The sequence below is a fragment of the Hordeum vulgare genome, chromosome 2H, assembly GCF_904849725.1.
Source record: "Hordeum vulgare subsp. vulgare chromosome 2H, MorexV3_pseudomolecules_assembly, whole genome shotgun sequence".
Taxonomy (NCBI): domain Eukaryota; kingdom Viridiplantae; phylum Streptophyta; class Magnoliopsida; order Poales; family Poaceae; genus Hordeum; species Hordeum vulgare.
The window spans coordinates 109744730-109769419 of record NC_058519.1 but is presented as its reverse complement, the minus strand read 5'-3'; positions in this window follow the sequence as shown (position 1 = coordinate 109769419).

Genomic DNA, 24690 nt, shown 5'->3' with positions numbered 1-24690 from the left:
TTGAAGAAGGCCATCAATTTTATGGACATCATGCGTGAACGGAAACCAGCCGTGTGCCATGAATCCGTTTTCTGTTCTTTTGATGATGATGCGTCTTGATGGTTGATGCAGTTAATTTTGATTCACGTTTCGTCGGCCTGGTCCATCAGCCGAGGACCTCTATGCCGGCCATAGCCGACGCCCGTAGCTGCTGATGCGCCGCACGGAGCGCAGGACGTGTGCCAGTGCGCGAACCGTCCGTTAGAAAGTGCATGCAGAGCGAATTAACTACGGCGTCGCGCCCACTTCAGCACACAGTAGTATCTGATCTGAGCCCGTGAACGACGTGGACAGTTCCCTAGGTAGGTGTTGGCGGCTTGGCGGGCTGGAGCTACGCAGCTAGCCATAGCTCTGGATTGGCTGTCGATGCATGCAGAAACGCACGCTGGTCCGGGTGTCTGACAAGGCGATCCAGTGGGAGAGACGCGCCCACTGGGAGGCCAGAGCGCCGCAAGTGCGTTCAGCGCAGGCGCAGGGCGGCAGGAGTATACCGCAGGCGCAGGACGGCAGGAGTAATAGGGAAGAAAGATGCTCAGGAGAGTTAGACCATGTATAATTCTCTCATATAAATTGTGTTTACAGATTGTGAAAAACGATTTTACGGATCGCTGTGAGCGATCGCCGAGCAGACAGCTTAAAACGGATCCCTGAAAAAAAATATTCTACACGGCAATCGAGCAGACCCGCAAAACACACAAGTAAAAAAGATATGCCGTCCGTGCCCGGCCCGTAAATTAATAATTTGCATTTCAATTTCGGACATGAAAACACATTTTTTTTGCTTTTTTATTTACTTCAAGGGCATCGGATACATAATTATTCACCAAATCTGTGTTAAAATAGCAAGATTAAAAAAAAAACAAAAATCACAATTAGGCATTTTAAAAGATATCAAACTTTCATAACTGCTCTCACTAGTTGAACCAACATCTTCGTCATGCCTTCATTATTGATCTGCGGACACTTGATCCATTCTTCATTCTTCTTCTTTGATTTCAAAGAATTAGACGTTGCATCTCCTCTAGTTTCTTCTCTAATTGCATATCCACTTGCGTCATTAGCTTTAATTCTACCAATGAGTGCACGAACATCTATTAATTTTCTTCCTATCAATAAATCAATGTATCCTTCTTTCCAATACCAAAATGAGCATCCACCTTTCTACACACATGATCATCTCAATAAGCTACCGAAATTGAACCGAATAGGTTGACAAAGCCGAATGAAATGAAGAACATACCCCGCCGTTTTCGCATTTGAAGAATACCCATCCCGGGTGTTGCGGCATGCTAGATGTTAGTCGTAGCACTGTCTGTGTGCAGTCATCACACTCTAGAGTGGCATCGGCGAGCCAGCGAGCCGCTGCGTGAGCGCCGAGCCCGGGTGACGGCCGGTCGAGTCCTTGCCGGCAAACCGACAACAACGACTAGAGGACAAAGCAGTACCTGCATGCGGCGCTGGGGCTTTGCCGGGGGTTGTGTGGGGCGGTTCCCGACCAATTCGTGGGTTGGCACAACCGCCGATGGTCGGAAACGCTAAACCTGGCGGCCGCGAAAAACAGTCGTCGATCTGCAACTTTCCAGTCGACCGAGGCACAAGGAAGTGGTGAAGGTCAATTCCGGGTGTTTGGCGGCCCGTCGGCGTGATACTGATGGCTGGTATGGCCGAAACTGTAGGCGGCGGCCCGGCGGCGATGGGTGGGAAAAAGCGCTGGCTGAAATGTCTCCCCCACCCACCACTCCCGCTATATAGAGGGTACCGGGAAGAACCTCCATTTTTGCGGGTTGGGTGGGATTTTGCCGTGCCCCGCAAAAATATTTACGGGTCTGACGCGTTTGCGGGGTCTGGTCGGGGTATTATACGGGGTCTGCTAGAGATGCTCTTAGTGACACACTCGTATGTCTGAGTGAAATAAGACCAACAATGAAGGGTGAAAGGAGGAGGACAAGGGTAAGGGTTAAATCAAAGTAAATCCACATGATCTTGATCGTCAAACCATTATCCCATCAAGCTTTCGTGACCACACAATGGGACATCCTTGTGTCTTCAATGTCAGAGCTAGAATCGACATATCTCTAATAGGAAGTCCTGAGCTGGTGGCCTCGGCTAGATGGTAACAGAAAATAAAGACATGGTGTTTATCCAGGTTTGGATCCATTCAAAGAGTTAAAACTCTACACCCTACTTGTATTGTATTGATTATAGATGGGGTGCGAAGGACAAGTGATCTACCTCGAGATCATATGAGTGAATCTAGAAATCTCGCTTCTATGGACTAAAACGCTCAACTTTGTAGGGATCGGGAGGTACCTAGGTTTACGCATGGTCGGTTACATATAAGGATAAACATGCCAAATATATGAATATAACTTGAAGTGTGCGTCAAGTCTTTGAAAATTTTCATCTTCAGTACGCCGAGGGTTATGGGCAATATGGCCCATAGGTGGGTCCTCGGTTCAGCCCATGAGTGATAGGCCGACGAGGCAAGTATCTCCTAATCTAGGACACCGTCACATGGATGTCCTAATTTTTCAAATATAAAACTTTGTAATTTTATTTTATTTTGAAAAAATACACATGTATACAAAGATGTAATGTGTATGTGTGTAAAATTTCAGAATGAAATAGCTTAAATTACGAGCTGCACAAAAAAATAAAATCATGGATTATGAGGATGAAGGGTGCATATGCTAAAAAGCCTAACATTTGTATTTATGTAGTCACATTTTAGTTTACTTCGGTCCAAAATTTACACATCTGTAAATTTATTTGAATGATTTTTAAAAGATTAAAGTTTCAAAATTAAGGCCTTTATAGAACTTGGTCCCCATTTGGCATTTTAGGTGTCCATGTGACTTGCAACAGCAACTTCAACTGAGCGATTCATTTTGTCCGCCGTCGTTCGTTTGGAGCCGCACGGGTAAAACAGATGGTCCAACGCGCCGACCCATTGCCAAAACGCGTGCGCTTCACGTCCGTGCCGATTCATTTTCAATCCAAATTTGAGACTGAAATGCGTCGGCCCAGACGCGCGCCCTCTCGGTGTTCGCCTCAACCACCCACAGTCAACATTATTTATGATGGCCGCCCTCCTCGGGCCCATGCGTCAGCGGCCGCGGTCGACCTTTTTTAATCCGCTCGTGCGGTGGGTTCCGCCTCATCTGCTTCCAAACCTTCGCCCCCATCTCGTGCCCCCTCTGTTCCTTCGTCGGCGACCCTAGCCAACAACCATGGCCGGCGTCGTCCAAAACAATACCCCATCGTCTATGCCCGTGCACTGCGCCCGGAGGAAGTGGCCTACCTCTAGCATAAGAGGGCCCTAGCGGAGGTGCGCGCCCGTGTTGCGCCACCAGCAGCCATGGCCAGCTCCGTCCGAAACAACGGCAACACCCATGTCATCTATGCCCTCGCGCTGCTCCGGAGGAGGTCGCGTACCTCCAGCATAAGAGGGCGCTGCGCCTGGCGGGGGAGCGCGCTCGTGCTGCGCCACCGCCGCCACCAACACTGTCTGCGCCGGCGCAGCCCGACCCCACCGTCGATGACGAGGCAGCCTAGGGTGTTTTTTTCCCAATTATAATGTAATGAAGATGCGTGGACTCTGGCGGGTCTTCTTGACCGGCTTTTAATGTTTAATCCATGCTTGTTTTATTATTTTTGAAAATGCTATTTTTTTTACACGTCGAAATTTTTTGACCGGACCAGCCTTAGACGCATGCGACTATCCAAACACCGAAACGGACGTTGGTGTTCGTCGTATCGACCCAAACAAATAAAAAACGAATAAAATGATCGTCCGTTTAGATCGGTCGGTTGGAGTTTGCTCTAAAATACTAAGTACGGAGAGAGTGAAACGCATTGACCCTTAAGGAAACAAACATCGTTTCAATTTCCTACGTTCGGCCATATACTCGGATCCGCCGGGCATGGGGCCCAAAAGCGAAGCAGTTGCCTCATCTTGATATCCCTTTGGTTTCCCCTCCGCTCATGTTCAGTGTACTTCTAGTCCAGGAGAGAGCAGGGTTCGATTCCATTCACATCAAACTCGTATACGTATCTGTTATATCAACATAATTAAGATACTCCGTATTATCCTTGTCATAGAGTATACGCAGCCAGCCCCAAGTTAGCTACAGGCTTATATGCTGCTTCTCCATGCCAGTGCCGTTTGCACGTGTTGAAACGAATCAATACCATGTGTAAATCACTAGGGCAGCTAATGCCACGGCTAGCTCGGTGCAACTGCCGACTGCCGTGCTGAAGTTTCAGGGTTTACGATCTACACGACTTGATGCCATGAAGCATGGCAAAAAGGCAAAGGTGATCTGTACGCATGGAAGTCAACCTTAACCTTAGCCTCTCGGATGCTACAGGCATGTCATATGGCACGCTAGTTGCCACGGTAAGGAGGTGCACGATTGCACACGCTTATTCACATCAAATTGCACAAGTTGACGCATGTGTGGGTTGGCTACTCAAACCGTCAAACGTAGGGTCAAAGTATTATAAAGAGATAATACACCCGCTCGAATTTGCCATGAATGTTTATTTCAGTGCCTAAACTTAAAATATACGCCGAACTAGTTCTAAAATTTGGCATGAACGCATAAATAACGGTGCAAATCATAAAAAGCACCTCAGGTCGGATTTAGACCGTCGATAGACTGACCAAGTGGGGATGATCTAACGGTAATATGTGCCCGCTATGCAAGCAAGTTCCGCAATCTGGCACACACTTCTTTCACAAATGCCGGTTCACACTCAGACTCTAGAAATTAATAAATAACTTGCTACCTTTGATCAACTTTGATACTTGGGATTGGCACCTCAGAGGACTCCGTTAGCGAATGATGGTCCAAGAGATCCGACAATCGCGCATCAAACAGGAACGCCATGGCGTCCCTGACCATGCTTATGAGATGGACCATTTGGAAGAAGCAGAATGCCCGTGTTTTAACACAAGAATACACCAACATCAATCTTGTTTAACAGTATCGTTGTGAGACCAAATTATGGATTTCAGCGGTAGCAAAGAAACTAGGAACTATTGTACTAGGAGCGTGAGGCCTATGTAGGTTGGGTCTTGTAACATCTTCTTAACTAGTATATGAGGCAAATCTTTTGCCGTAGTCTCAAAAAATAATGGCCCGAATTCCAATTGAACCAACAACGTGAGTGTAGCGGGCAACCTAAGCTAACCACTAGGCCAAATAGCATACCATGATAAGTACGCCTCCTGGTATTTTTTTTATAATGGTAAGGCCAACTCCAACACACGACCTCAAACAGACCGTTCTGTCCGCATTTCCTTCACTCGGGGGTGGCAATGGGGTTTTGTTCGCCTGGATTTGCGGATGCGCTGGACGTGCACCTAATGCGCAGCCGCACCTTCGGTCGCATCTGGTCCGCGTGCATATAAATTTGAAGACAACAAAAATATATAACTAAATGGTAGTGGCCATTGAGGGAGTCCAAGACTAAGTGGTCCTCAGGCCGCCGGTCTATCTCTATGGGCTGGACTGGTGGGCCGATCTGTGACTATCACCTAAGGGCCGAACTATAAGACGACACCATGTTTAGTAAGGAAACCTCCAAAGCCTTGGTGTGTGCTCCAAGTCAAGATGGTAGAACCAACATGTTTATTCTCCGATGGTAATCGACCATATGTAACCCTAGATACCCCTCGTGTCTATATAAACTGGAGGGTTTTAGTTCATAGGGGACATAACGATCATCTAGGGTTTAGTTCATCTGATCTCGTGGTAGATTGACTCTATAATTAGCATACACTCATCAATATAATCAAGGAGGACCTAGAGTGTTACCTCTTCGAGAGGGTCCAAACCTGGGTAAATATTTTCCCTGCGTTTTCCTATTCCCCATTGATCCAAGATCCACAACTCGGGACCCCCTACCCAAGATCCGCCGGTTTTGACACCGAGATTGGTGCTTTCTTTGAGGGTTCCACTGTAGGGTCGCCAAAGGATCGATGGCTGGCCTGATCATCAGCAATGACGTCTGCAACAGGGACATTTTTCCCTCGATAGATCTTCGTGTTTGGCAGCATCATGATGCACACCGATTCGATTGGCCACCTTGGCCAGGCCAGAAACTTTGCCCCCGATCAGGAGATCAAGTTTGAGAACCTAGAGTTCGTCGCCAACTCCCATGGATATATTATTCTAACGAAGATTTCGACTCCCCTCGAAGAGCTCACGAGTCCCGACACCTTAACGATAGGAGTGGTGATCATGCCACTCGGGCGACCTCCACCCTGGGTCCGGCCTTAGAGCCCGAGTCAGCCGATATGCCCTGATCATCTTCGAGCGAAAACTGTCCAGGCGTGACTTTAAACACCCCCGGAATAGTGATACTGTAGATCCACCCCATGCACTCCAAGAGCATGGACTGCGCAGATATCACGGCATTAAATGATTTAATCGGCCGGATCTAAGCCATGGGGATAACCGATGGACAACCCTCTGTCTATGATCATATCGGGCTTAAACCCGATGACACGGAAATTTATGTCCCACCTATCACACACTTGGTCACCACCATTGAGGATCCGGCCGAGGATTCGCGGTTTACGTTCAGGTTTCCAATCACGAGGATAGCTCCACCTGTTTGGAAACCGGACTTCATTCAGGATCAAACCGTGATTTGGTGCACGATGTGGATAATGTACGACGGTGTCCGGTTGATAATCCAGAGTCTGAGCACGACATGCCAGACTGCACGATGGTACATGGCATGACAACCAAAGCTTCGGTCTTACATCCTATAGGGATGCAAAGTTTTTTCCCAACCACCCCAAGTCGAATACTATCTAAGTAATTTGGGGAAGCCTGATATATGGGACCTATCTCTCATCCAACAACAGCTAAGGGAAACATTCCAACACTTCTGGGCTAGATTCCTCCTTACCAAAAACAGGATCACGCACTACAGCGGCCAGGAAATCATAGCAACCTTCTGGCATAACTGCCGCAGTGAAGGAATCCTAAACGCCCTTGCCCGTCGCACCATAGAAAACACCTGATGTCGTGGGAACAAACCTGACAGTAGAGGTGAGGGGTACGAGAGGAGAGGGCAGAGTCCTAGCTACGGCAAGCTTGTACACACGATGTATGAGTTGAGGCCCCTCTCATGGAGGTAACAGCCCTACATCTCAGTGCTCTGGAGCTCTTGTCGTGTGGAGTGTGTGTGTTACACGGGGTGCTAACCCTTGTGCTAGAGGGGAGGGGTGGCTTATATAGAGTGCGCTACCCCTCATCGAGGCCGAGGCAACCAAGGGTTCGATTAATAAAGCCAAAGGCGTGCATTACTGATAACGTACATAATAAATGTTACTTATGGCGACCAGTCGAATGCCTGCTCATTGGCCTCCCTGGAGTGGCTTCTGAACTTCTGCGGTCGACTGGCTTCTAATTCTTCCGAGTGAAAGTCTTCTGTTGAGTGCAGGGATAAATTCTCCCAGTGGATGTTCTACCGAGTGACCCATGGCGAGTCAGTTGGAATGTTCCTTGAAATCTTTAAGTCTTTAATGTTGTGTCCTTGGGTAGGACAAGTAGGTCAAGCCTATGACCCTACTCTAGGTACATATCCCCATCATTAGCCCCCGAATGGATCAGGGTTCGAGTGGGAAAGGAGTCAATGCAGATTCTGTCAAAACATGCCAAACTCCGAACGCATATCAGGGCTTCGCAGAAACGGGCGTCGATTGAAGTATTTGCCGTTCACCCTGATCAATTCTGTCTTGAAATGCATCTGAATGAATTCGAAAGCAAAAACTATTCCGAGTGATCAACATGATCCTTTGATGTGTCGGGTCGCTTCGTCAGGTCCGGATTTAACGGGATTCGAATATTTGGTAAGCGCGCGCCGCGCGGTGATGACGCAACAACCGGGGTAAATGAGATCCCGACGCCTCGATTATCTCGCCGCCCTTATCGCCACGTATCATGCTCCCTCTGATATCGGGATATACATAGATCTGGGGGCCATAGGTTAGCGACTCACACGGGCAGCTATAAAACGAGCCGTTGCTAGGGTTGGTACAATGCTCCTTATCAATCCCCTCCTTTTCACCATCTCCTCTGTCTCTCGAGCGCCACTTAGATGTGTCTCTACCACTACCATCGAGATGACGAAGTCGAAGACGGGGAAACTTCAGCAGGCCAAGAAGGGAGGAAACTCCAAGAAGCCGTCGGGCGCTCGAGCTGCGATGTCGCTGGGCTAGATCCAGGGGGATTTCCTCCTGTCAATCGTCAAGTAGGTGGACGTCCTGAACCTCGTCAACGACGAGTTGATAGCCGCCGAATCATGGAGGTTGCCGGAGGGAGAAGTCGAGCCGGAGCAGCACGAAGGTGAGAGAGTCCTCCTCCTCATCCACGTAGAGCGATGTTTTTCTTTGCCTCCCCACACATTCATCCGCATATTCTTAAACTTTTTCGATGCTCAACCCCATCACCTTCCTCCGAATGATATTGCACACCTTGCTACGCACATAACGTTGTGTGAGTGTTTCTTGGGCTGTTCTCCTCATTGGGGATTGTTCAAGCATATCTTCACTGCACATTCTCAGTCGGCAAAGAAAGCCAATCCTAAGGATAGTAGAACCAATGTCATCCAACTGTGTGGTGGTTTGGGGATCCAGAAGAGGAGTATGAGTGCGTATCCGCAAATGACTCTCCCTGAATCCGTCTGAGGCTGGCAATCGACTTGGTTTTATTGCAAAGACATCGCAGCCCCAAATATGTCAACTGGTGTTCCCCCTTCAATTTGGAGCGACCTGCTACTCCCAGAATGCTGACTGTGTTAGAGGGGGAGGAGGTCCAGGTAGGAATTCTGGCAAATGTGTTAGTAGATCTGATGAGTGGCGAGGGCGACTGGGATGGACCTGCTTGAGACATTTCTCTTGCGGCGTATCCAACCTCTTCAAGCAAGGGACCATGCCATGTGGCATTATTCAGGTCCTAAGGACTCCAGTCGGTCGCACCAAGAGGAGGTCTCCGAAGAAAGCGTGGCTTAGTGGCTCAGAAGCATCACTTGGGCTTGTGACAATCCGCTGAGAGCCAAACGGGTCTTGCCCTTCTCTGCTGAGAACAAGCCGCCAAACATGGTGAGTTATTTCCTTGCCGATTACTTTCATATCTTTGTTGAGTGATCGAATCTCCAGCCGAATGACTTTGCTGTTTTTATATCTTGTAGGAGTTGACAAACATGTATTCACCCGTGCCAAATGGAGAGCAACTTGACACCGGTGGAGAGAGCGGAGGCGGCAGCGTGGACAGTGACTACGTTGAGGATAGCGAGGGGAGCAAAGACGACTCAGATGAGAGTGAAGAAGAGATCTAGTCTCCTCCATGCAACGTGTCTCGATCCAAGCATCGCCAAGATAAGACAACTACCCCAAGCAATACCTTGTTTTCAAGCACCAGGAATATGAAGCGTGATCGAGCCGCAATAACTGAGTCGACAGAGAAGGCTGCGAAACAGCCCAAACCTGACGCTCCCAAACCTCGGAAGGCTCTGCCCCGAATGAGGATCGCTTTGTGATGACCCACAAGTATAGGGGATCAATCGTAGTCCTTTCGATAAGTAAGATTGTCGAACCCAACGAGGAGCAGAAGGATCTGACAAGTGGTTTTCAGCAAGGTAAAATCTGCAAGCACTGAAATTGTCGGTAACAAGTGATTGTGTAGTGAGATGATTCGTAGAAAGCAACAAGAAACAAACGTAGCAACGATGCAGCAAAGTGGCCCAATCCCTTTTGTAGCACGGGACAAGCGTGGACAAAGTCTTATAGGAGGAAAAACACTCCTGAGGACACACGGGAGTTTCTGTCATGCTAGTTTTCATCATGTTCATATGATTCGCGTTCGTTACTTTGATAGTTTGATATGTGGGTGGACCGGCGCTTGGATACTGCCCTTACTTGGACAAGCATCCCACTTATGATTAACCCCTCTCGCAAGCATTCGCAACTACGAAAGAAGAATTAAGACAAAGTCTAACCATAGCATTAAACTAGTGGATCCAAATCAGCCCCTTATGAAGCAACACATAAACTAGGGTTTAAGCTTCTGTCACTCTAGCAACCCATCATCTACTTACTACTTCCCAATGCCTTCCACTAGGCCCAAATAATGGTGAAGTGTTATGTAGTCGACATTCACATAACACCACTAGAGGAAAAACAACATACAACATATCAAAATACCGAACGAATACCAAATTCACATGACTACTATTAGCATGACTTATCCCATGTACTCAGAACAAAAGTAACTACTCACAAAGCATAATCATATTCATGACCAGAGAGGTAATAAGTAGCATCAAGGATCTGAACATAAACTCGTCCACCAAGTAATCCAACTAGCATCAACTACAAAGAGTAATCAACACTACTAGCAACCTTACATCTACCAATCGGAGTCTCGAGACAGAGATTGGTTACAAGTGATGAACTAGGGTCTGGAGATGAGATGGTGCTGATGAAGATGTTGATGGTGATGAGTCCCCTCCGATGAGAGGAGTGTTGGTGGTGACGATGGGGATGATTTCCCCCTCCTGGAGGGAAGTTTCCACGGCAGGATCGTCCTGCCGGAGCTCTAGAATTGTTCTGCTCAAGTTCCGCCTCGTGGCGGCGGCGAATCCACGAAAAAGCTCCTCCCTGATTTTTTTTCTGGACGAAACCCTTCATATAGCAAAAGAGGGGGGCCAGTGGGCCAGCAGGCTGCCCACAAGCCCTCATGGCGTGGCCTGGGGGTGGTCGCGCCGTGCAGGCTTGTGGCCACCTTCACGCCCCCCTCTGGCACTTCTTGTCCCAGTATTTTTTATAAATCCAAAAAAATATCCTCGTTGATTTTTACGGCATTTGGAGTTGCACAGAATAGGTATCTCAACTTTGCTCCACTTTCAGGCCAGAATTCCAGTTGCCGGGATTCTCCCTCTTCATGTAAACCTTGCAAAATAAGAGAGAAGAGGCATAAGAATTGTACCGTGAAGTGAAATAACAGCCAAAGAAGCGATAAATATCAACATGAAAACATGATGCAAAATGCACGTATTAACTCCCCCAAGCTTAGACCTCGCTTGTCCTCAAGCGAAAGCCTAGCTCAATAAATATGTCCACATGTTTAGGGAGAGAGGTGTCGACAAAACAAGATACGAACATGCATGCATCATGATCATGATCAGAACAGCAATTCCAACATATAATCTCTCATGCTAAAGTGATAATTCCTTCACAAAGTAAAGCATGGATCAAGAACCTTACCGAGAAGTAACAACCGATAGCCTTTAGTCATGGAAGCAATTGCAATTTATCACAACATCATAAAGAGTCAAATAAGAGCTTGTAAAGCAAATCCACATACTCAATCATTCTTTCGTTCTTCTACAATTGCTACAACTCACGTGGTACTCATGAGATCAAAGTTTCAGTTGGACACAGAGAAAGATAGGGGCTTATAGTTTTGCCTCCCAACTGCTTACCTCATGGGTAATGTCAACAATAATAATTCATTAATACTTACCTCCAAGTTGACATATGAATGTAGATCTTTCCCAAGCATATGACGATAGCCAAGACAAAGGCGAAATAGGGAATTGGTGAAGATCACCATGACTCTTTCAAGGGCAAAAAGTAAAGGTACAAGATAGGCCCTTCGCGGAGGGAAGCAGAGGTTGTCATGCGCTTTTGAGGTTTGGATGCGTGTCCTCTTAGTGTGGAGGAACGTCACTTTATATTGCCTCCTGTGACAAAGAACTTTATTATGCAGTCTGTTGCTTTTATGTCTTCCTCATCACAGGTTCGTACAAAGCTTATTTTCCACACAGTAATAGATCATACATATTAGAGAGCAATTTTTATTGCTTGCACCGATGACAACTTACTTGGGGGATCTTATTCAATCCATAGGTAGGTATGGTGGACACTCATGGCAAAACTGGTTTCAAGGTTTATGGATGCACAAGTAGTATCTCTACTTGGTGCGGGAGGTTTTGGCTAATGTGAGGTGGAAGCAATCGTCACATGCTAAGGGATCTCTAATCATATAACATTGTTCGGAACCAAGCAAACACAATTCATTATGTTGTCTTCCTTGTCCAACATCTACTTCTAGGCATGCAATAGTTTAGCGAGTGTTCACAATCATAGATGGTGTCAGAGATGATATATTTATATGTGAACCTCTCCTTCTTTATCACTTCCTATTAATTGCAACAATGACCAAGGTCTATGTTTGCCTACCCTCAACAAGTTTCAATCCTCATTCTTTTCATATGTGAAGCCATCACTTCCCATAAGATCATTACATGATCTTTCATGCTTTTGTTCTATTCTCACTCTTTTTATCATGGCAAAAGGCAAAGCCCTTCAACTAAGACACTCTTTATTATATGGCTAAAGAGCTCGAATACATCGGGGGAGACACAAGGCAAAACTCAAGACTAAAACACGAAGACTTTTAAAACTACTAGAGAAAAAGAAAACCGAAAGGGAAAACTAAAACAAAGGTAAAGGCAAAAGATGTGATGGTGATACGATACAGGGGCAACTCCCCCAAGCTTGGCATAAGCCAAGGGGATTGCCCATACCAATGCTCAGTTGTCTTCCTTTGGTGGTGATGGTGGTGGAGTTGTTGAAGAGGTCTTGAGCTTGTTTAATTTCCACTTGAGCATAAAATTCTGCTCCCTCAGATCATCATTTTCCTCTTCAAGCTTCAACACCCTTTGGCATAATTCCTGCTTACTCTCCTGCAAGAAACGAGAAGGGATAAACAAAGCCCTAGGCTTCTTCCTTGAGTCAGGGAGGCTCGACTTCTTGAACTCCACATGCGTGTGTCCAGGTTGAGGTAGAGGAGCCTCCTCTTCATCGGAACTTGTTTGTTCCTTCACCTTCGGATCATAATCTTCTTCCTCATCAGTGGTCCAGCAATAAGGATCCAAGTCCCCATAGACCTTGGGGTTAGCGAGGTAATCAACCACATAGATCTCCCTCTCTGAATCCTGAGAAGACATCTTGACCTAGATCTGCGGTAGAAAACAGACTCGAAACAAAAAAGAGAGGAAATCTGCGTGATGCAGGGGTCAGACCAAACGGGAGTATATATAATGATTTTTTTCAGACCAGAAGGAGTACCCCGCACGAAAACGGAGTCCGGGAGGCGCACGAGGTGGCCACAAGCCCTCAAGGCGCGGCCAGGGGGTGGGCCCGCGCCGTGCAGGCTTGTCGCCTCCTCGCGCACTTTCCAGACTACTTCCAATTTTTGTATTTTTTCAAATATTCCAAAACGGAGAAAATTTCCTACTGGAAAAGTTTTGGACTCTGTTTTCTTACCGAATCACATACCTCTTCGTTTTCGGAGTCTGAAACAGGCTGATAAATGTCCCTTAGGTATTCTTCCGAAGTTATGGTATTGATGATATTGCTTTCAACATTTATGGGAGTACCTGAGATATAATGCTTGATTCTCTGCCCATTTACCACTCTCGGACAATTACTTTCCGTGTTGTTGATCTTGATAGCACCTGAACGATATACTTCCTCAACAACATAGGGACCTTCCCATTTAGAGAGAAGCTTTCCTACAAAGAATCTTAAACGAGAGTTATATAGCAAGGCATAATCACCTACATTGAACTCACGCTTTTGTATCCTCTTATCATGCCACCTCTTAACCTTCTCTTTGAACAGCTTGCATTCTCATATGCTTGAGTTCTCCACTCATCAAGTGAGCTAATATCAAATAACCTCTTCTCACCGGCAAGTTTGAAATCAAAGTTGAGCTCTTTGATTGCCCAATAAGCTTTATGCTCTAGCTCAAGAGGTAAATGACATGCTTTACCGTACACCATTTTGTATGGAGACATGCCCATGGGATTCTTATAGGCAGTTCTATAAGCCCACAGTGCATCATCGAGCTTCTTAGACCAATTCTTTCTAGACCTGTTGACAGTCTTTTGCAGAATCAGTTTAATCTCTCTATTACTTAGCTCTACTTGACCACTGGACTGAGGGTGATAGGGAGACGCAATTCTATGGTTGACATCGTACTTAGCAAGCGTTTTACGGAAAGCACCATGAATGAAGTGTGAACCACCGTCGGTCATTAGATATCTAGGGACTCCAAATCTAGGGAAGATAACTTCTTTCAACATCTTGATAGAGGTGTTGTGATCAGCACTACTAGTGGGGATAGCTTCTACCCACTTAGTGACATAATCAACATCAACTAGGATATGAGTATACCCATTGGATTTTGGAAAAGGTCCCATATAATCAAAGCCCCAAACATCAAATGGTTCAATGACAAGTGAATAGTTCATAGGCATTTACTGACGTTTGCTAATATTACCTATTCTTTGACATTCGTCACAAGACAAGACAAACTTACGAGCATCCTTGAAGAGAGTGGGCCAATAGAAACCTGATTGCAATACCTTGTGCGCAGTTCTATCTCCCGCATGGTGTCCTCCGTAGGCCTCAGAGTGACACTTCTGTAGGATCTGTCCCTGTTCATGTTCGGGTACACAACGTCTAATAGCACCATCTACTCCTTCCTTATAAAGGTGGGGATCATCCCAAAAGTAATGTCTCTAGTCAAAGAAGAATTTCTTCTTTTGTTGGTACGTGAAACTAGGTGGTATGTATTTGGCAACGATATAGTTTGCATAATCAGCATACCACGGTGCACTACATGAAGCATTGATGACATTCAGTTGCTCATCGGGAAAGCTATCATCAATAGGTTGTGGGTCATCAAGAACGTTCTCCAACCTAGACAAGTTATCTGCTACTGGGTTAAAACCAGCATTTCTGTCGACAACGTGCAAATCAAATTCTTGTAGCAAAAGAACCATCTGATAAGTCTAGGTTTAGCGTCTCTCTTCTCCATGAGGTACTTAATAGCAGCATGATCAGTGTGAATAGTGACTTTGGAATCAACTATGTAAGACCTGAACTTTTCACATGCAACACGACTGCTAAAAATTCCTTCTTCGTAGTAGCATAGTTTCTTTGGGCACTGTCTAGAGTTTTACTAGCATAGTGAATAACATTCAACTTCTTATCAACTCTTTGCCCTAGAACAGCACCAACAACATAATCACTAGCATCACACATGATCTCAAAAGGCAAGTTCCAATCAGGTGGTTGAACAATAGGTGCAGTTATCAAAGCCCTCTTAAGTATTTCAAAGGCTTCCTCACAATCATCGTCAAAGACAAAAGGAATATCCTTTTGCAAGAGATTGGTAAGAGGACTAGAAATCTTAGAGAAGTCTTTGATGAACCTTCTATAGAAACCAACATGACCAAGGAAACTTATTATACCTTTGATATCTGTGGGGTATGACATTTTCTTGATTGCATCAACCTTAGCCTTATCGACTTCAATACCTCTTTCAGAAATTTTATGTCCTAAGACGATGCCTTCATTAACCATAAAGTGGCACTTCTCCCAATTCAAGACAAGATTGGTGTCTTTACATCTCTGTAAGACTCGATCAAGGTTGCTGAGGCAATCATCAAAGGAAGACCCGTAAACAGAAAAGTCATCCATGAAAACCTCGACAATCTTTTCACAAAAGTCAGAGAATATAGCCATCATACATCTTTGAAAGGTGGCAGGTGCATTACATAAGCCAAAAGGCATACGTCTATAAGCAAAGGTACCGAAAGGGCAGGTGAAAGTGGTTTTCTCCTGATCAGATTGTGCAACTGGTAGTTGGGAGAAACCGGAATAACCTTCTAGAAAGCAGAAGTGTGTGTGTTTAGACAGTGTTTCTAGCATTTGGTCGATAAAAGGCAAAGGGTAATGATCTTTCCTAGTGGCTTTATTCAATTTCCTAAAATCGATCACCATCCTATAGCCAGTAATAATCCTCTGGGGGATCAATTCATCCTTATCATTAGGGACAACAGTAATGCCTCCCTTCTTAGGGACGCAATGCACCGGACTCACCCAATCACTATGAGCAACAGGATATATAATACCCTCTTCCAGGAGCTTTAGTATTTCTTTTCTTACTACTTCTTTCATCTTAGGATTTAATCTCCTTTGATGACCAGCAACTGGTTTGAAGTCAGGATCAGTTTTAATCTTGTGCTGGCATAGGGTAGGACTAATTCCCTTAAGATCATCAAGAGTATATCCAATAGCAGCACGGTGCTTCCTTAGAGTTTTTAGCAACTTCTTTTCTTCATGCTCTGAGAGGCTAGCACTAATTATAACAGGATATATCTCTTTTTCATCAAGATAGGCATACTTAAGAGTATCAGGCAGCTGTTTAAGCTCGAACACAGGATCACCCTTTGGTGGGGGTGGATTCCCAAGCAGTTCAACATGCAAGTTATTCTTAAGGATATGATATTGTTCTAGGACAACTCTATCTATCTTATCCCTTTCATCCATATGCATATCATTTTCATGCTCAAGCAAGGATTGCTCTAAGGGATCAGTAGGAGGCACGGCAATAGAAGCTAAGGCAATAGTTTCATCCCTACTAGGCAACTCCTTTTCATGAGGTTGTCTACCAAACTTAGAGAAATTGAACTCATGTGACACACCTTCAAAGCCAACAGTGACAATTTGCTTCTCACAATCAATATGAGCATTGACAGTATTGAGAAAAGGTCTACCAAATATGATGGGACAAAAGCTATCTTGTGCGGTATCAAGAACGAGGAAATCAACATGATACTTTGTTTTACCACACAAGGCTTCAACATCCCTAACAATTCCCACACGGCAGATAGTATCTCTATTGGGAAGCTGAATAGTGACATCAATAGGCTCTATCTCAATAGGTGCAACCTCATCTTTGATTTCATCGTATAAGGATTGAGGTATTGCACTAACACTAGCAAACACGTCACATAAACCATGAAAACAATGATCTACTATCTTAACAAAAACCACAGACATGCCAACAACAGGCCTATGTTTGTCTCTAACGTGAGGTTTAGCAATTCTAGCAGCATCTTCACAGAAGTGAATATTATGTCCCTCAACATCGTCGGACATAAGATCTTTGATAATAGCGATGCTAGGTTCAACTCTAATTTGCTCAGGGGGTGTAGGTGTTCTAATGTAGCCTCTACGTATCACAGTTGAAGCTTTAGAATGATCCTTTATCCTAACAGGGAAAGGTGGTTTCTCAATGTAAGCACTGGGAACAATAGGATCATTATGGGCAATGACTTTCTCGTCAACTTGAGTGGGTTTAACTACATTGACTTCTAAAGGAGGATGATATTTAAACCACTTCTCTTTGGGGAGATCAATATGAGCAGCAAAAGATTCACACAATGAAGCTACTATCTCAGAGTCAAGTCCATACTTAGCGCTAAAATCACTAAAGGTATTTGTCTCAACAAAGGATTTAACACAATCGAACGTGAAATTCATACCTGACTCCTTACCTTCTTCAAGCTCCCAATCTTCAGAGTTGCGTTTAATTCTCTCCAATAAATTCCATTTGAAGTCAATATCTCTCTTCATAAAAGAACCGGTACAAGAAGTGTCAAGCATGGTGCGATCATAATGAGAAAGCCGAGCATAGAAGTTCTGAATGATAATTTCTCTCGAGAGCTCATGATTGGGGCATGAATATAGCATTGATTTAAGCCTCCCCCAAGCTTGAGCGATGCTTTCTCTGTCACGAGGCCAAAAATTATAAATATAATTCCGATCATGATGTACTAAATGCATAGGATAAAACTTTTGATGAAATTCCAATCTCAACCGATTGTAGTCCCATGATCCAATATCATCACATAGCCTATACCATGTCAACGCCTTATCCTTCAAAGATAAAGGAAAGACCCTCTTCTTGACCTCATCCTCGGGAAAACCTGCAAGCTTAAATAAACCACAAACTTCATCTACATAGATTAGATGCAAGTGTGGATGTGATGTTCCATCTCCTGTAAAAGGACTAGCCAGCAGTTTCTCAAGCATACCCGAAGGAAATTCAAAGCAAATATTTTCAGTAGGTGCAGCAGGTTGAGGAGCAACTATTTGTGCTTCCGTTTGAGGTGAAGATACCCCGAACAAGCCCCTCAAAGGATTAGTATCCATAGTGACAAGCGACAATAAATTTCAGCACACTATATGAATGTTTCCTTACCAAGTTCCACTTACCAAAGGCGCTTCACTCCCCGGCAACGGTGCCAGAAAAGAGTCTTGATGACCCACAAGTATAGGGGATCAATCCTAGTCCTTTCGATAAGTAAGAGTGTCGAACCCAACGAGGAGCAGAAGGATCTGACAAGTGGTTTTCAGCAAGGTAAAATCTGCACGCACTGAAATTGTCGGTAACAAGTGATTTTGTGGTGAGATGATTCGCAGCAAGCAACAAGAAACAAAAGTAGCAACAGTTCAGCAAAGTGGCCCAATCCATTTTGTAGCAAGGGACAAGATTGGACAAAGTCTTATAGGAGGAAAAATGCTTCCGAGGACACACGGGAATTTCTGTCATGCTAGTTTTCATCATGTTCATATGATTCGCGTTCGTTACTTTGATAGTTTGATATGTGGGTGGACCGGCGCTTGGGTACTGCCCTTACTGGGACAAGAATCCCACTTATGATTAAGCCCTCTTGCAAGCATCTGCAACTATGAAAGAAGAATAAAGACAAAGTCTAACCATAGCATTAAACTAGTGGATCCAAATCAGCCCCTTACAACGCAACGCATAAACTAGGGTTTAAGCTTTTGTCACTCTAGCAACCCATCATCTACTTACTACTTCCCAATGCCTTCCTCTAGGCCCAAATAATGGTGAAATGTTATGTAGTCGACGTTCACATAACACCACTAGAGGAATAACAACATACAACATATCAAAATACCGAACGAATACCAAATTCACATGACTACTATTAGCATGACTTATCCCATGTCTTGAGGAACAAAAGTAACTACTCACAAAGCATAATCATATTCATGATCAGAGAGGTAATGAGTAGCATCAAGGATCTGAACATAAACTCTTCCACCAAGTAATCCAACTAGCACCAACTACGAAGAGTAATCAACACTACTAGCAACTTTACAAGTACCAATCGGAGTCGCGAGACAGAGATTGGTTACAAGTGATTGCTACGGCAACAAAAGACCTTCCCCGGCAACGACGTCAGGAATCCTTCTGATGCTGGCTATGCCTACAGGGACTTCCTTGGCAAATATGCAAAGGATTCCCCCGCGACCTTGGAGCCTTGCGTTGTTGTTCCCTTGAAGAGGAAAGGGTGATGTAGCACTGCGGCAGTTAGTATTTCCCTAAGTTTGAGAACCAAGGTATCGATCCATTAGGAGGATCGCGTTAAGTCACAAGTACCTGCACAAACACAAAGAGCTTGCACCCAACGCTATGAAGGGGTTGTCAATATCTTATAAATTGTTTGCAAAGTGAGAACTGAAAGCAAAAAGTAAACAAAGAAAAGTAAAAGTAAAAGTGGAGACGATAGTTGTGAATAGACCCGGGGGCCGTAGTGTTCACTAGTGGCTTCTCTCATGAAAGCAAGTAGACGGTGGGTGAATGAATTACTGTCGAGCAATTGATAGAACTGCGCAAAGTCATGACGTTATCTATGGCAATGATCATATTTATAGGCATCACGTCCAAAACAAGTAGACCGATACTTTCTGTATCTACTACTATTACTCCACACGTCGACCGCTATCCAGCATGCATCTAGTGTATTGAGTTCATAAGAACAGAGTAACGCCTTAAGCAAGATGACATGATGTAGATGGACAATCTCAAATCTATGATGAAAGCCCATATTGTTACCCTTGATGGCAACAACACGATGCGTGCCTTGCTGCGCCTTCTTTCACTAGGAAAGGTCACCGCACGGTATGAACCCAAAACCAAGCACTTCTCCCATTGCAAGAATCATAGATCTAGTTGGCCAAACAAAACCCAAGACTCGGAGAGACTTACAAGGATATCAAATCATGCATATAAGAAATCAGCAAAGACTCAAATATAATTCATAAATAATCTGATCACAAATCCACAATTCATCGGATCTCGACAAACACACCGCCAAAGAGGATTACATCAGATAGATCTTGCTACTATAACAAAAGACCTTCCAACGGCGCCAGAAACACGTGCTGACGGGAGACTATTCTTGTCTTGATTCTCCTCAGCAATGGCACCAGCAATCCTTCTGCTACGACTACGCCTTTAGGGACTTCCTAGGAAAATATGCAAAGGATTTCTCCCTTGGCCTTGGAGCCTTGCGTTGGTGTTCCCTCGAAGCGGAAAGGGTGATGTAGCGCAGCGGTGGTAAGTATTTCCCTCAGTTTGAGAATCAAGGTATCGATCCAGTGAAGGAGTATCACAAGTGCCAGCACAAACACAAAGAACCTGCTCCCAACGCTATGAAGGGGTTGTCAATCCCTTATAGATTGTTTGCCAAGTGAGAACTGAAAGCAACAAAGTAACAAAGCAAAGTAAAAGCGGAAGTGTAAACGATAGATGTGAATAGACCCTGGGGCCGTAGTGTTTACTAGTGGATTCTCTCATGAAAGCAAGTAGACGGTGGGTGAACAAATTACTGTCGAGCAATTGATAGAACCGCGCAAAGTCGTGACATCATCTATGGCAAAGATTATATCTATAGGCATCACGTCCAAAACAAGTAGACCGATACTTTCTTCAACTACTACTATTACTCCACACGTCTACCGCTATCCAGCATGCATCTAGTGTATTAAGTCCAAAAGAACAGAGTAACGCCTTAAGCAAGATGACATGATGTAGATGGACAATCTCATATCTACGACAAAGCCTACCTTGTTACCCTTGATGACAACTACACGATGTGTGCCTTGCTGCCCCTACTGTCACTGGGAAAGGTCACCACACGGTAAGAACCCAAAACCAAGCACTTCTCCCATTGCAAGAATCATAGATCTAGTTGGCCAAACAAAACCCAAGACTCGGAGAGACTTAGAAAGGATATCAAATCATGCATATTAGAAATTAGCAAAGACTCAAATATATAGCATAGATAATCTGATCACAAATTCACAATTCATTGGATCTCGACAAACACACCGCCAAAGAGGATTACATCGGATAGATCTCCATGAAGATCATGGAGAACTTTGTATTGAAGATCCAAGAGAGAGAAGAAGCCATCTAGCTACTAACTACGGACCCGTAGGTGTGAAGTGAACTACTCACGAGTCATTGGAGGGGCGATGATGATGATGAAGAAGCCCTCCAACTCCAAAGTCCCCTCTGGCAAGGCACCGGGAAGGGTCTCCAGATGAGATCTCGCGGAAACGGAAGCTTGCGGTGGCGGAAAAGTATTTTCGTGGATCCCTTGATATTTTTCTATATTTTAGGGAATATATAGGCGAAGGAGTTAGGTCAGGGGGCGCCAGGGTGGCCACAAGCCTGCTGGTCGCCGCCCCTGGTGGCGGATAGGGGGCTTGTGGGCCCCCTGTAGCCCTCCTGGCTTGGCCCTGAAGCCCCCTGATCTTCTTCCATTCGGGAAAAAACCATTTTGGGGATTTTATTCCATTTGGACTCCATTCCAAAATCATATCTGAAAAGAGCCAAAAACACAGAAAAAACAGGAACTGGCACTTGGCACTGAATTAATAAGTTAGTCCCAAAAAAGATATGAAAGGTACATAAAACATCCAAAGATGAAAAGATAACAACATGAAACCATAAAAAATTATAGATACGTTTGAGACGTATCAAGCATCCCCAAGCTTAACTCCTGCTCGTCCTCGAGTAGGGAAGTGATAAAGAATGAATTTTTGATGCTTTCATACTACCTAGCATAGATGTCCTTTGTAACTCCTCTTATGTGACGTGAATGTTCAGATCCATTAGATTCGAAACAATAGTTTGCTATTGACGTGGAAACAATAATAATTCAAGCAAACTAGCAAGGTAATCATGAACTTTCAAAATAACAAGGCCAAAAGAAAGTTATCCCTACAAAAGCATATAGTCTGGATATGCTCTATCATCATTGCACAACGAATTTAAATCATGCACAACCCCGATATTGGCCAAGTAATTGTTTCACACCTTTACTTTCTCAAACCTTTTCAACTCTCAGCAATACATGAGCGTTAGCCATGGTTTTAGCACTATAAGTGGTGTGGAGTGTGGTGGAGGTTGCAAGACAAAAATAAGGAGAAGATGATCACATTAACTAGGCATATCAATGAGCTGTGGAGATGCTCATCAATAGATATCAATGTGAATGAGTAGGGATTGCCATACAAATGATGCACTAGAGCTAAGAGTATGTGAAAGCTCTTAAAGAAAACTAGTGGGTGTGCATCCAACTTGCTTGCTCACGAAGACCTAAGGCAATTTTGAGGAAGCCTATCATTGGAATATACAAGCCAAGTTATATAATGAAAATTTCCCACTAGCTAAATGGTGGCGACAAAACGAGAGACTCTCAATCATGAAGATCATGGTGCTTAACATGCACAAGTGTGGAAAGGTGGTAGCATTGTCCCTTCTCTCTTTTTCTCCCATTTTTTTTAATTTTTGGTGGGCTCTTTGGCCCCTTTTTTATTATTTTGGTGGGAATCTTTGGCCTCTTCTATTTCCTCACATGGGACAATGATCCATTAATGATGATCATCACACTTTCAACTCAAAACTTAGAGCAACGATGACTCTATATGGAATGCCTTCGGTAGTGTACCGTGACAATGATCTAGCATGGCATAGACATTAACGGAAACATCATGCTAGCTATCTTATGATCATGCAATGGAAATGTAGACTTGGTGGCACATGTCATGGTGGTAGTTGCATGGCAATATATCTCGGAATGACTTTGAAAAAGCCATAGTAGGTAGGTATGGTGGCTGTTTTCAGGGAGGCTAATGGTGGGTTTTGTGCACCGGTGATAGTTGCACGGCACTAAGAAGATAGTTATGGTGGAAGGTGAAAGTGCATCTAAACCATGGACTCAACATTAGTCATGAAGAACTCATATACTTGTTGCGAAATTTTTATTAGTAATCGAAACAAAGCATTCAACGCATACTCCTAGGGGAAGGGTTGGTAGATATAAACCATCGCGCGATCCCGACCGCCACGCAAAGGATTACAATCAAAAGACTAATCATGCTCAGGCTTCATCACATAGCGGTTCACCATACGTGCATGCTACAGGAATCACTAACTTCAACACAAGTATTTCTAGATCCACAACACCTTACTAGCATAACTTCAATGTTACCATAACCACAACTCAAAACTACTTGAGATGAATCAAACTTCTCTAACTATTCAATGCACATGAAGGTGGAAGTTTTCGTATCCCTTTGGATAACTACCCCTTTGGAGACTACTTTAAAAGCATAGATCAACTACCAAGCCACGCACTTCTGTGCTCTAAAAGATATAAGTGAAGCACATAGAGCAAAAGTATCTAGCTCAAAAGATATAAGTGAAGCACATGTGAGCTGAATTGTCTACCAAAGGATATAAGTGAAGCTCGACAAAATCACGGTGAGTGCATATATCTCTCTCTAGGTGTGCAGCAAGGATGATTGTGACACAACAAAAATAAAAGACTCCTACGATACAAGACGCTCCAAGCAAAAACACATAACATGTGATGAATAAAAATATAGCCCCAAGTAACGTTACCGATGGATTGAAGACGAGAGAGGGGATGCCTTCCCGGGGCATCCCCAAGCTTAGGCTTTTACGGCATTCTTGAATCTCTTGGGGTGCCCTGGGCATCCCCAAGCTTGAGCTCTTGCCACTCTTTATCTCTTTGTCCATAAGAACTTCACTCAAAACTTGAAAACTTCACAACACGAAACTTAAACAGAAACTCGTGATAACATTAGTATAAGAAAGCAAACCACCACTTCCTTAGTTACTGTAGAAAACTTAAATTCTACTTATTCTGATGTTGGGTTACTGTATTTTCAATCTTCCATGGATAATACCCCCCGATAGTATCCATAGTTTCATCAAAATAAGCAACCAACACAACAAAAACAGAATCTGTTAACAGCAGACCACTCTGTAGCAAACTGTATATTTCGTATACTTCTGGTACTTCAAAAATTGTGTAAAATTATGACAGTCGGGAGAATTTGCGTAGAAATCAGAAGCAAAAAGAATCAACTCAAAATCTCTTACAGAACAAAAACGAAAATTCTTTTCGTGAGCAGAAAGTTTCTGTCTTTTGCAGCATGACCAAACGATCACCCCCAAGACTAATCATAACGGTTTTGCTTGGCACAAATGCAAAAAGAACCACAAAAAACACAATAATAACAGAATTATGAAAGTGTGGAAAACACAAGCAGAAAGAAAAAGGATAGATTCATTGGCTTGCCTCCCAACAAGCGCTTTTGTTTAACACCCTGAGCTAGGCGAAAGGTGATGGAATCACGTATAGTCATCTTTGGTGCTCAAACCATAAGTAGCCCTCATCATAGATTCATAAGGCAATCTTATTTTCTTTCTAGGAAAGTGCTCCATGCCCTTCTTTAAAGGAAATTGAAATCTAATATTCCCTTCCTTCATATCGATGATAGCACCAATAGTCCTTAGGAAAGGTCAACCAAGAATAATGGGACATGAAGGATTGCAATCTATGTCAAGTACAATGAAA